Here is a 14,574-nt window from a genome sequence, read left to right on the forward strand (position 1 = left end):
GTCACTGCAGCAACTTGGAAAAGAACAAAGAAGGCCTTCTAAAAATGAGTTACAGCATTATCGTTATATAGTCCTTAATTTTAAGATACCAGTACTTGGAAAGGATTAGTAGCTGCAGTACACTTTATCGATAGGCATTTGCAAACTCTCAGTTTTAAAACGTAGCTTTGGTTCACTAACATAACACAGTAGAATGATCACAATATCATTTAGTAATTGTAGGACAGTATTGCCACGTGTGAAAACTTTAACAATAAAGCTGAAACAAAAATGCTTTAAATTTAAAACTAGTTAATAGACTATCAAGCACTAGCAAAATCAACTCATTTTTATACAGTGCAGAACTAATTTATTTTAACATTGTTTAGGGACGTTGCGATACCTGCACGGCGGGTGTCTTAATAGTAGGATCTACAACGAATCGACAATAACAATCCAAAGCAAATTTGCTTTTGTTACAGACTTTCTAACAAGTCTGGAATAAACTATTTGGCTGTTACAGTACTTAATTAACCCCTTGTAAAAAGCAAATTGGCTTCATCACACTGCCATTCTCACATTCACTTTGACATGTGACACATTCTTCCTCTTGCCCAGCGCTTAACCTGTGCTGCATACCAGTCTGTCAGAGGCCGGGATCACTCACTGTATGCCACACTCTGATTGGTAGAAGAATTATTGGTGATCCCATCAAAACTGCCAAAAAAGCCAAAATAAATTCCCCTCCAAAATTTCCCGTCTACAAATATTGACAAGAGTGCAAAATACTTGAGTACAGGCAAGGCTCATATCTGACTTACTTACAGTGAAATCTGTAGTTATCTAGTCTTACTAATCCACTATTAAACATAAGCCCCCTTGGGCCTTATTATAAGATAAAAATGTGCTTTTCTTATTTTTGAAAAAAAAAAAATCATACAAATTACACATCTAGAGTATTGCTCTTTGTTCCAAACTTGGTTCATGTTCTCAGAGTAAGATGCTTGTTACATGAATAGGAAATAGATCAGACCTCTGGAGCTTAATATTCACATGAAAATTCATGTTCTAAAGTTATATCTTAGTCTCCAGTGAAGAACTGAGCATGAGTGTCAAGGCTTATGTTTGCCATATAGCACATAGAAAGTACTTATTAAAATTCTAGGGGATGTAACACATCCTTAGAAATATACCAGATTGTATTTAATTGTAACTGCACAACTATTTAGAACCTCTAAAGAATACGATGTGCCTATATACACTTTCAATGCCTTTAATATTTACTTTATTGCTATCCTTCTTGGTCTGTTTTTCATTAAAAACTGCATATGTAATGCAAACTGAGAAACTGTCCTGCTTTGAGCACAGAACAGTACACTAAACACAAACATTTTTTTCAGACCCATTTGCACAAGTGTAATTATATCTTGGGCTAATTTGGGCTTTATCAGCATCCTGAGGGGGGTGCATATTGTCTGTCCGTCCATCCATCCTTATGTCACACTTCAGAGTTTTGCTTGTCTAATAGTGACAACTCTTGCTAAGGACATTTGGTTGCACTTTTAGGTAGCACACATTATGGGGTAGGAATTGCTGTGTAATTACATGGTAAAACCTAGGTCACAATCAATCGGTTCTGGCTCTTGTATGGTCCTGTTCAATTACATAAATATCCTTGTAAACAGCATCAGTAACCTGATGTAATTACATGGGCACTATTGTACTGACTATTCCCATGTAAATACGCAGTATTGTACCATGTTAAATCAATTAAATGTTTATCTGTTATTTATGTACTGTTTATCATTTATTAATGTAAGATACGATGATCCTATACCACAAGTTGGCAGTACAGTCAGAAGTCATCAGATTCCTGCTTTTACATGACTGAGAAATATGATAGGAATAGAACAGATCACTGTACTGTATTAATGGTTGCATTAACCTTCAGGCTTGGACTACTGGTTAGATAAGTCCTGTAAAACCTGATTATTTCAGAGCAGATTTAGCAGAAGCCTCATTCTCAATCAGTCCCCTTCTTTTAATAATTTTAATGACAGCAGGATTTCGATTTGCTTCAGTTTAGATCAGTTGAATAACCCCCCTTGAGTTATTGTTTTTAATTATGAAACCAATTGGTAGCATCCTAGTGCAAATCAGGTGACATGCAGACAATGTCAAAATGTCCTTGTGTCCCTGCTTGTAAATAATGTTTGGTTTATGTGTTTGTGGTGGGGTTGGCAGGGATGGGGTTAATTCATATATGTGATTATGTGGCTGGAGCCTTCATTGAATAATTGATGATTAATTACCGTATTCCTTCAATTTAAGATGTGCTTTTTTAACCATTTTTTTGCTTCTCAAAAATAGCCTGCGTCTTAAATTCGAGTACAGTACAGTGATGCGTGTATTAATCGCCAACAAAAGACATGACTATCCGAGTACACAAACAGCAACGTGACTGACTATCGAGAAAAGACAACAAAGGCATCTGCCCGAATACACAAGCAGCAACGTGACTTACTGCTGACAAAAAAAACAAACCAAGCTTCCTGATGAATTCCAAGAGAAACATTTACAATTTCAGCATTTCTAACAAACAGTACCAGCTTGGAAATGCTGAAAGACAGAACACAAGGGGAGGGATTTGAACCAGGGACCTTTTGGTTATAAGTCCTTTTCTTTAACCACTGGACCACGCAGCCTACCGATCAATAAATTCGCTCTTAATCAACTCAGCAAATTGATTTGTTTAATTGTTTTTACAATATACAAGAATTGTGATTTATAAAGAGCCTTCTGTGAAACACCTCAAAGCGCTGTACATATAATAATAATAATAATAATAATAATAATAATAATAATAATAATAATAATAATAATAAGTCTTGTCAAATAAATATTATATGATATTTGATTTAAAACATAGCACTGAGTGCTGAGTTCGACAAAGAATTCCATATAGAGGGAGCACAGTATCTTAATGCCCTCCCTACATCCGGCAGTTTTGAGCTAAGGATGGTCAATAGCCCTACAGTAGAAGAGCATAGAGAACGAGCTGGAACATATTCAGACAACATGTTTGAAAGGTACTGAGGAGCTGGCTCATGCAGGACCTCATAGGTCAACAACATTTTAAAATCAATCCTAAATTAAACTGGCAGCCAATTAAGGCTTCTCAAGACCAGCATAATAAGCTCTGTAGACCCTGTATGTTAAGACTTGGGTCCAATACAATCTGGGATATTAGACAGGGTTTCATTATGGGTGCAATACAATTTAGGCTATTACTCAGGACTTCATTATATATCTACTGAGCTTACTGCCACATTCGCTGGAGCCAATTTAGATTCTAATATGGGGTCATAGGATTAACTGAATTCAAAGAGCTCCAAAATAAGTGTAGCATCCTGTGGCAAAGTGGTTAATAGTGTGCAGGTGCAGGAATGCGATGGTGATCAATAAACATCCAGGTGGTGTTTTATTTGTATTTTCCAAATGTCTGATGACAAACGGCAGTAAATAATAACAATGAGAACAGGCAATACAGCGGCGTGTATTGCTCTGCTTGAATCCACGGGTTGGTCCCGAAATAATAACATTTCCAATCCTTAACACCCACACGTAACACAAAACATAAACACAAGTCCACAGTGAGTGTGATTTAGTGCTTTACAGTTTATTGTGAACAGATGGTGCAGTACAGTCCAGATAAGTGCTGGCCCTTGGCCACAGCTCCGGAACGTTCAGCCATCTAATAACAACAAACAGTATTTTTAAACATGACAAAAACAAACAAAACACTCACGATAACAGCACAGGTTTTCCTTCCGGTTCAGCATAACCATACAAAGGAACAGATCTCTTCGCTACGCCCCCTTTTGGACTCTCAATCATGACCCCTTGGTTAACTAGTGCAACCGCTCCTCCAATCTGCCGCTGCCACGTCGTTTCCCTTCCGGGTTGATGATTTACTGTACCGTAGCTCCGCCCCCTTTCTAGATGACCAACTTCCGTCTAACCCTGGGAATTAATTGTCTGGCCATCCAGCCCAGGGCACTGTGTTCCCTTTACACAGCGCCCTCACAGGTCGGGAGGGAGATTTATCACCAAGAATCATTCTGTCTCTGTCATACATCCACGTTCAAAAAGTGAGTCACTAAAGAAATCTGAAAATTCTGTGATAAACAGTGGATTGTATCGAAGTGAATGTTAGATAACTGCAACTTTTAAATCGCCAAGAGCCCCAACAGATACCAAAATGTGCTCAAAAGTAATGAATTCAGTGGAATGAATCTGTTGGAGATTTAAAAACTGATTTAGCAATGCAGGCAACACTTCCACCTCCCCTTTTTTAAGCTCTCTCAATTGTTATTCAAAATTACACAGACTATCGGTATGAAATTATTAGACAATTGGATGACACCAGTTTTTTACAAAAAACTATTGTTTAATCCCACAGAAAAAATGGCCCCTGACGTTGCAAATTTATATGTTGGTAATTTTGAGAATCAGTTTGTGTTGAATTCAAACATAAATGGTTTATTTTCTAAATTATTTATGTGGTACAGGTATATTGATGATGATGTGTTTTTGATATGGAAAGGGACTGAAATAGAAAAGGAATTTCACCAAATTCTCAATCAGTGGAGTTCCCATTTGATGTTTTGTGTTGACATACAGATTGAGTGTTTAAAAATAATATAAAGAAGTAGAGTCTTGTGACTTTTGTTTTTGATTCTGTACCTAATTACTTATTATTTTCTGTTGTTTTTGATTGAGATTTTGTTTGTACTTTTTTGTTTTCTAAAAAATATGTGAAGAGAAAAGCTAAAATAAAAAAAAAATAAGAATATTGGAAATAATTTGTTACAATAAATTATTTTTCGTGAAGAATTGTCTTTTTCACTCGAATCAATGTATATGGGACTGTTAGCAACCAATACAAGCAGTCTCTATCTTCTCTGTCAGAGCTTACCATTGTGCATTCAAATATATTGCTTTATTATCTTGTAGTTTGTTTTGGGTTATTGCAAAGGCATTAAAACAGATTCTTAGCATGTATCAAGAGTGTCATGGAGGGATGTCATTACTGATATATAGACCTCTTTAGGCTTTTTTAAATTTCCTTCACAGAAATTGGGTACCAGGAACACTCTGACTGAAGGATGAGAACTGGAAGGTAAAATGTTTTCAATCATCAGACGTGCTTCCTAACACTGTAGCAGAAGTGACTGCATGAATACATTCATACAATTCAGCAAGTGTTTTTAATTATTAAAGAAAATAGTTGTTTGCCAGGGAATTGGAATCTATCCGATTTGTGTTATGAATATGTCCAGCTCCAGTTTTAACACAAATCACAATACATTTCACTCTGTTTGGAAGTGGGGACTAGTGTCCCCAAAAGGCCGAAGCTTGAATGCATACATAGAGGATCATTATAAAGCATTTGAAAAATCCTGCATTAAACCACTACTCAGCACGACTACTGGTACCACACACATGATTGCATGGTGGGTTATTAAAGACAGTCTCCATTTAGAGAAACAGTGTAGCACTTAATATTACCCACCAGGGCTTTGCCTTGTATTATCTCAAACTGCTGGATAGAGGCTATTTTAGATGAGAGTAGTAATATGTTCACTGGTGAGTCAAATGCCATTCCCTTGTTAATAGTGACATGGTCACAAGCATACAGTATTAAGGGTTTGTTGGCTGTACACATATCCCTTTAAATAATGGTCATTCTTATTGGAAGCAAACCAACTGTATCCTATCTTAGTTTAAAGAAGTTAAAATATTCCGAAGAGAAAGGTGCATTAGGGTGTTAATTAAACTATTTTACTGTAATGCACGTCTTACCCAGCTCCGACGAATATCATTTGACAAGCAAACCATGCATTCAGTACCTTCACCACAACTATGAGCTAAATGTGAACACATTACATAATCTTGTTATTCATTCAGAGGCGAAGTGTCCATAAATCCAGGAAGGCAGACTCCCAGGGTGCTAACAGGGAATCACAGAAGCAAAGACGTGTTAATTAATTTCAGAGGATATATAGGCTCAGACTTTATTTGATAATGATTACTGAGTTTTCACCTGTAAACGCAAGACTATTCAGAGAGACTAATACAGTCAGGATGCAGATGTTTCTGTGCCAAATTACAGATCTTAGCTTGGAATCCCATGGGAAAAGCTGCATTGGCACAGTAGATTGGGAAGGCAAAATCGTCAGGGTCTGTTTCACTTCACCACGTTATAGCTGCCCCTACTCACCTGTGTCTGGCAGGGACCAGTAGCTGGCCAGCATCCACTGTAAAGCTGCTTGGGGTGTCTACTGATCTTCAATCCTCCTTGCTGTCATGGAGAGATGCTGCAGTGAGTAAACATAATTGGACATTCTAAATTGGTAGGGAAATGGGCAGCTGTACAATGAAACAATACAAACCAATGATTGCAAATGTGAATGCAGTGTTTACTTCTCATCAATAGATTGGCAGCAGTAGTGTGCATTAACTACTAAGCATTTGTCATGAAGGGCAGTGATGGTTCCCGTAGCCACAGAACTGGGGTGCCTTACACAATTGTTCACAACTCTGAAATATAAAATAATGAGAACACATTGAGATGATCTATTTAGGTGTTCCCTTGTTTACCTAAATAGAAAACCAAACTCAAAAGGGAGACTGTGTTAAGCAAAATCATATCAGTTTATACAGAGTTTCTGAATATAAATGTGAAGAACATCACTCCTATTTATGCATCCCATACTACTTTACAGAGACAAGACAAAATATGTGTCACATTTTGTATGGTTCCCACGCAACTAAAATATGATGCTATGATCCGTAGTGGCAGCTGAGTAGTTAAATTTGCCAGTTCGCCTGAAGGGAAGGCCTACGGTTATTTTTCCTTTTTGATGTTTCTTTCAGTTGTGTCATATTTGACATTTAGGAAACCAATGGCTTTTGTAAAATGTGGTTTTCAAAAAGTGTGATCTAAATGTGTCTGCTACATAGGATTACTCCCACTCTCGCCATAATCCCTCTCTCAGTCCTCGGATCTGTGATAATGTACAGACCCTGTTCTCCTATATTGTTATTCAAAAGTGTGTGTAAAATAAATGAAATACCTGCTTGCTTTGTTGTGAAACATGCTGAGATTACCAAGACAAATCATCCAGACAGTCTTGCTGTTAAACTGGACATTAGTTTCCAATATAACAGCATGCTATTTCGTGCTACTGCACACATTCTTTTCATAAGAATAAAAATCACACATGCTGCTTGGCCCTTTTATCAGGACTGGATTGCAAGAATTCTCAGAATTTTTTTTTTAAAATTATTATTCTGATAAAATATGTTGCATTAAAAAGCATCTTGTTAAACAGCAAACTTAATTGTTGTGATAAAAAAACTGGAGGGCTGCCACCTGGACTGAGTCCCCTTAAGCTGAGCAGGCACCTGCAGGGCTCAACTGTTCTCCAGAGGCCAGTGACTGGCCAGCATCCAAGGTCAAGCTACTTGGGATCAGCCACTCATCTTCAATTCTCCTTTGCTGTTATGGGGAGTTAAGTGCCGTGAGAAAACATAATTGGACATTTTCAACTGGTTTGGAAAACTGGTATAAAACAATTGGACAATGAAACAATACAAACCAATAATTGTAAATGTGAGTGCAGTGCTTACTTCCTTTCAATAGATGGCAGCACTGATGTGCATTAACTTCTCTCAAAGCTAACTAGTGCAGGAATTCACACCTGGAATGAGCTTAACTGATGAAAACAATCTAATCATATTGCCAATACCTGTAGTATACCTTCAGATCTGAAGCATCTTCTGTTAAAACTAATGCCATAGTGACTGCTGAGACTTGCACAGCATTTAATGTGATACCATTCGAGGCAGTTGCCACTGTAGGATGTTAAAATGAAGTTGTTCACCCAAAAGATAACATTTGAGTACATATCTGAAGCGCAGACTATTATCTATTCGGGAATACCAAACAATGTCCAGAGAGGAAATTGTTGAAATTTACAAGGTTAATTAATTCTGAGAGATAACATCACCAAGTAATGCATTTCAGAATGAATTGGATGAAATCTAAAACACACAGCATTAGAGCACATAATTAATTAATATAGTGTGTAAGGTTTTCAAGCAGGAAATCTATAGTATCATTAATACAAGTGCCTATTACTTTTCATTGGTCAATCTACAAGCCAATTACCAGCAAGTTCCCATCAACCTGTAAGGAATATAAACCTACTTCGCAAACTCAGTCCTTCCGTGCTTTTGAATTTAATAATAATAATAATAATAATAATAATAATAATAATAATAATAATAATAATACATTTCATTTACAGAGAGCTTTTCTCAGACCCAAAGCACTGTACAAGAACAACAATACAAACATACAATATACAAAGATTATAGATAAAATATCAATTCATTAAAACGAATCAAAAGTTAAAATAAATCAGCAAAAGCTATCTTAAAAAGGTGTGTCTTTAAGCGAGATTTAAAAATATCCACAGACTCAGGATCTCGAATAGATCTGGGCAGCATGGTCCATAGTCGCAGGGCAGCACTACAAAAAGCTTGGCCTCCCATTACCACCTCCTTCCCCACCACCACCTCACCCAGCCTCGGCCGGCAGGGGGGGAGTATACGATGCTCCTCTGCCTAATATGTTTTGTTCACTGGGATGAACACGTCACATAGATTTATTATTTTATTGTTTGTTTTTTAGCAGGCGGCACTGGGAGTTTTCCTTCAACCATTGGTTTTGGTTCAGTGTTTTTGGAAATCTGTAAGATCTGGTATTATAATAAAGGTTAATATTATAATAAGGTTGATAGTTAATTTAACCCAAGATTGTCCTGACTGAGATATGTGATATGCACATATGGGCTCCAACAGGGGGCACTGTTTTATTGTAACATTGTTCTTCCCATGGACTCAGCTAGATTAGTCACATCATGTATGGATACACCCAAGACAAGCGGCAGTATGCCAGCCGTTTATATCAAGAAACATTAATGATAATCCTTTGAAAAAGCATTATCCTTTGCTATAGAGGGTTCCCATAGTTCTAAAAGTTTAGAAAAAAAAACATAAGATAAATATTTAAATACAAAAATATACATCTTCTGGGCAGAGACATTGAGGAGGTAATTTAATACTATCAAACACACCATACTGTGTGGGATGATTTGAAAGCGTACAATATCTCTGAGCAGTGTCGATAACCTAATTATACAAAAAGAGAAAAGAGGATTAATGGACTAGTAAATTTAATTACAGTTGTGCAAAAAAGTTTTGAAATAATTTGAAATGAAAAGGATTGTCTCTATTACAGCAAGGATACCTCTCTAAGAATCGTAGCCTTATACAAAAACTAAGGAATACCACAGTAGCAATCTACAAGTTATTTACAGTAAATAAGGGGTTGATCTACTCTGCAGATTACGATTCCTTAATAATTGATTTACAGTGATTTTCAATGCATTGGTATTAATGGTGATCTTACAGTAAGTACACATTGGGCCTCATTTAGGAAAGGGCACTAAACATTATGGTGCATCATAATTGCAATTAGTGTGCACGTTTATAATTTCCGTATTTACTATTGCAATTTTATTCATTATTGTGCGAAATAGTGGACATATTATGGCACACACTGATTTTATTGTGCCACACTATGGTAACCAAAATTAATATTATATGGTAATGTATGATAATGTATTTAAATGAGACACCCCGCTCTGAATAATGAGGTGAGCTTTATTCACACTGTATTTACTAAAGGGCGATAATCGTAGTGAGCGATAATTAGTTAGTTTGGAAACCAGGCTTTAACCACTGATAGGCACACCATTTAAAGCTATTTTTCTGGGCTGAAATCTATCTGGCATCATGGAGACATTAAAGTTTTCATATAGAACAGTGCAAATTACCTGTAAATAACATGTTATATTAAATGTGAATAAACGTTATTTAATGTTATCATTTCTTAGATTTTATTTTATAGTTCATTACATTGCTATAAATAATAGAGTGGTTAAATAAAATACTGGACCAAACAAGGTATTATAATTTAAAACAACCTCCTCCACAAGAATTTAACTCCTCTGTGTGCAGTTTTAGTTTGCGTTGCCTCTGCCTGTCCCCTGTGGAGGGCTGCGTCTGTTGATCGCTCATTTGCGGTCAATGTAAGCCACCTCCACCTTTCAAAATAAGTCACTGACCAAAAGATACGCCTGGACTGCTGGGGTTTTTTATATCACAGTGGTCACGGTAACTCTTGGACATTATCGTGCACAAGAGATGTAGTGTGCACGCTATGGTATGTAAATTAGCCAAATGGTGTGCATGTAAGTGAATGTGTTCTCAGTTAGTAAATGGGACAGTACATTTTGATTTATGGTGCACATTACAGCTACAGTTAGCGCCCTTTCATAAATAAGGCCCATTGTGTTGTAGTTTTTGATATCCCTTCAACCCAGTAGTTAAAGGTTAAAGGTTAAAGAAAACAAGCAAGGTGGACAGCTAACTCTTCCACAAGACAACTAGTAATTACAAAACAGCTCTACATCTTCCTGCTGATATATACAGTACACCATCTTATACGGTAGTTCACAGATGACTCACATTCAATAGATCAACCAAGTCACACAGGAGTCAATCTGGCCAATTGCACAAAGGCCTACTAGTTGAGACAGATCAATCAAGCTAGGGAAAAACTGTGCAGGCACGATTCCTAAATGAAAATAGCAATCAAGAAGGGACTTGTGTGATTGTGTTTTGCTGAGAGCATCTTCTTAAGCTAAATATAGGTCTGTCACAAAGACGGCCGGAGTGGGTGGTGTCAGACCAGAGCCAGGAAGTAACACACAGAGACTTGGATTTTGGTTAAGATGAGTGCGTGATCGCGCTCAGCATTTAATAATTAACAGCACAGAAAATAAAAGGTTTGAACAGACAAAAACACTGGACACGGCACTTGCGCCAAAATAAATAGACAAACAAAACATACTAAACACTTAACAAACGGTGCACGGAGAGACAAACAAACACGGTGAGTACAAACACTTATAGATTATTATTTTCCTTTACGTTCTCCTTCTCTCTCACCCGTTCTCCACTCTCGAACACCCAACCCCGACTGCAAGAAATGTGCGTCTATATATACTATTGTGCTGGGATTCAATTACTAATTAATTATTCACTTGAATCCCGGATTGATTAACAAAAGTCAATCAATCCGGAGATAGCCGCATTCCACACAGGTTTAAATTAGTCTGCTTGACTGACAGCTAATTTAATAATTACTTAGCCGACAGTCACGCATTCTCACGAGAGGAACAACCAACAAACAAAATAATACAAATGGTGGTACGGCATTACACTCATCCTGTATTTAAATAATAAATCACAACACCGGCATTTCTGCCGTCATATATTTACACAAAACAAATAATAATAATAATAATGATGATAATAATAAAACAATTACAGTATATACCAAGGAACAGGGCACCCCACCACAAGGGTCTATTAAATTGTTCTAGGCACTGTCAGATGCAAATACTATTGTTGTTTATATCTTAAAATAGGACACCTGCTTGCGTTACAATTTTTAACAAATAGCAATACACTCAAGAGACTTGCAGGCTAAAATGTTTGCTTTTCATAGCCCTTCTTTGAATTGATTTTTATTACTTGAGAGAAGGTGTCATTTACCTAATGCTATATTGGACTCAGCTTTCAACAACGTAGCTTTGTTGAAACATATGAGCCTTCAGTGCTTTTCCTCCAGGTAATGTGGATTTCCTATTGGCCCAGTGTTGATGGTTGAAGTGTAATGCTGGCTCCAGGGACCAGCCTATTTGCAGCCTCCCTGGCGCATCAGCACACATAAAGTGTGCCGCATGGCAACCATCTGGAATGGGCTGGGTGAGGCACTTCGCAGGGGTCATCAGGTGGGCTTCTACTATCTTCAGTGGTTTGTTGAATTAACATTGGTGGTATTTAAATCTGCCACTGTTTGGATCAAATGAATAGAGCCCAGGTACTTCATCCTACGGGACTAAGAAAAAAACAACAAAAGAGAGGTTGCAAAGATTATCATTTCACAAGTCAGCGAACCTGCAATCCTCTGAGTGTATGACTCACCCTGCACACCCAGCTGGGCTTTTACCAGGTGCTTTAATTTGAAGCAGGAGTTAATAATAACAATAATAATAATCTTTATTTTTATATAGTGCCTTTCATAGTGGACCACCATCACAAAGCGCTTTACAAGATACAAGACTAGGGTGGGTGAACTATGCATCAACTGCAGTGTCACTTACAACAATGTCTCACCCAAAAGACAGAGCACAAGGAGGTTAAGTGACTTGCTCAAGGTCACACAGTGAGTCAGTGGCTGAGCTGGGATTTGAACCGGGGACTTCCTAATTACAAGCCTGTTTCTTTAACCACTGGGCCAGACAGCCTCCTGTAACACTTATTAAAAGGGAGCATGCAGAGGTTGTTGTTGCTGACGAAAGCTGCACTTGTGAGCCTTGTCTCATGTCACAGTAAGAGAGAATCGGCGCATGCTGGTCTCAGCAGTCTGCCTTCAAGAATCTACACTTATCAAAGAAGAAGGCATAAAGCCAGCTTCTGAATTACCTGAATTCTAAATGAACTGATAATTGCCATATGGGAAGCAGTAACAATCTGTGTCAAACCATGTATATGAAGAGTTCCATTTTATGATTCCTCTTCACTTAAAGGAGTGCCGAAAAGGATTCAAGCCATTTTTTTCACCTCTTATCATCATCATCAATATTGGTTCTGCTGTGCTGTAATGATAAGACATACCTTATTTAATTTAGTACAAACATATGATATAATTGCACTTTCTGTAATTACAGCTGTTAACATGTCCCCCTTTTTTCAAATGTATTAATATAGGATTAATGACTGAAAAAATTGCTATTTTTAACACAATTTAACCTGGAAAATGGAAAACAAAAGCTATTATAACCAGTTCCATTTATTTGTGGTAAAAATCTTTAATAGTTTCATTTAAGAATGTTAGAGAATTTCCAAGTTAAAAAATGTACGTGTTTTAAGTCACAAGAAACAATGCTATGTGCTAAAAGATGTACATTTATTTTATTTAAAGCCTTGGGTATCACTTCTATAGACAATATATTACTTAACACAATGAAACACGGTCACAGTGCACCTTGAGGTAAAATCTGTAAGAAACGAAGTCAAGCAAACAGCAGTGTTCATGAGCAATAACCTTTCACCTGAGAAAATCAAGAGGTCAATAATCCATTTCGAAAGCATCCTGACATTCTAGAAATAACAGGTGACACGTTTAGCATACAAAGCCCTGGATAAATCAAAGTATAGGTAATGCACTTTATCACCCTAAAGTTTATGATGATTTTATTGACTCTTCAAAATAATCATTGCACTGTTTTACAAAATGCACCCCATTCGTAATCATTATCAGATACTAAAAAACACTATATTATTGTATGCCATGCTTATTGGATAATATGGATACATAAATAAAAATTAATATTTTCTTAAGGAGTATTGTTCATTGTTTTTTAATAATTATTTTTTATTTTATTTTTACTGATGAATTGACTAAAGAATGTACTGTAGCAGATTGTTCTGTTACATCTTACACTGGACCAATTCATAATTAAATGAAAATATAGCAAACAATTACACTTGCAGAGTTTTGCATTACCCTCCTTTACCCTTTACCACAGTTTGCAATCTCAATGGTTCTGAGTTATGTTGCTCTAATATTGACATGCAGACATGTTTGTTTTTTTTCTATTAATGTAACAGTCGGCCATCTTGCTTCAGGGCTGTGCTGTTTTACCATGTTTCTGTTCTTTGTTTTTTGTTTTTATTGGATGCTTCCACCTTCTTCATGGTATAGAATAAATAAACAGGCGGAGTCAACATATACGGCCATGTGACCTATAACACTGATAGTGAGATTGAGTATCAGGAAACATCAATATTGTAAAGCTAGTCAAAGCTTCAGGCAGGTAAATCTGAATACATCAGCAAAATTTTGATTGACAGAAAAATCATGTCAACCAACACCAAAAATCCTGTCAACCAACACCAAAAATCCTGTCAACCACCACCAAAAATCCTGTCAACCAACATCAAAAATCGTGTGTTATGGAGTAATAGCCTCAAAACTAGTCACTAAAGACAAGTTTGTATAACACAGGAAATTGGGAAGTCAGTGTGGTCAAGTGCCCTTTACCACTGTATTGTTATTAGTCTCTCTTAAAATCTGACCAAAACGTACAAAAACAGCCAAGAAGGAAAAAAAATGTGTTTGCCATATAATGTTTTTTTCAAAAGTTTGCTGTTATTTATGTGCAATTTTTGTGGTCAAGTATACTGTACTGTAAATGGTATTTAAATGGTTATAACAACACACCTCACAGGACTTCTGGGATTGCTGTTGCATAAATGAATCCTAAATTTAATCGTATTATGACCGCATTTTATGTAACAGGGTTCCAAAGGAGAGCTATTGCTTAGATT

Source organism: Acipenser ruthenus, chromosome 12 (assembly GCF_902713425.1).
Source record: "Acipenser ruthenus chromosome 12, fAciRut3.2 maternal haplotype, whole genome shotgun sequence".
NCBI lineage: Eukaryota > Metazoa > Chordata > Actinopteri > Acipenseriformes > Acipenseridae > Acipenser > Acipenser ruthenus.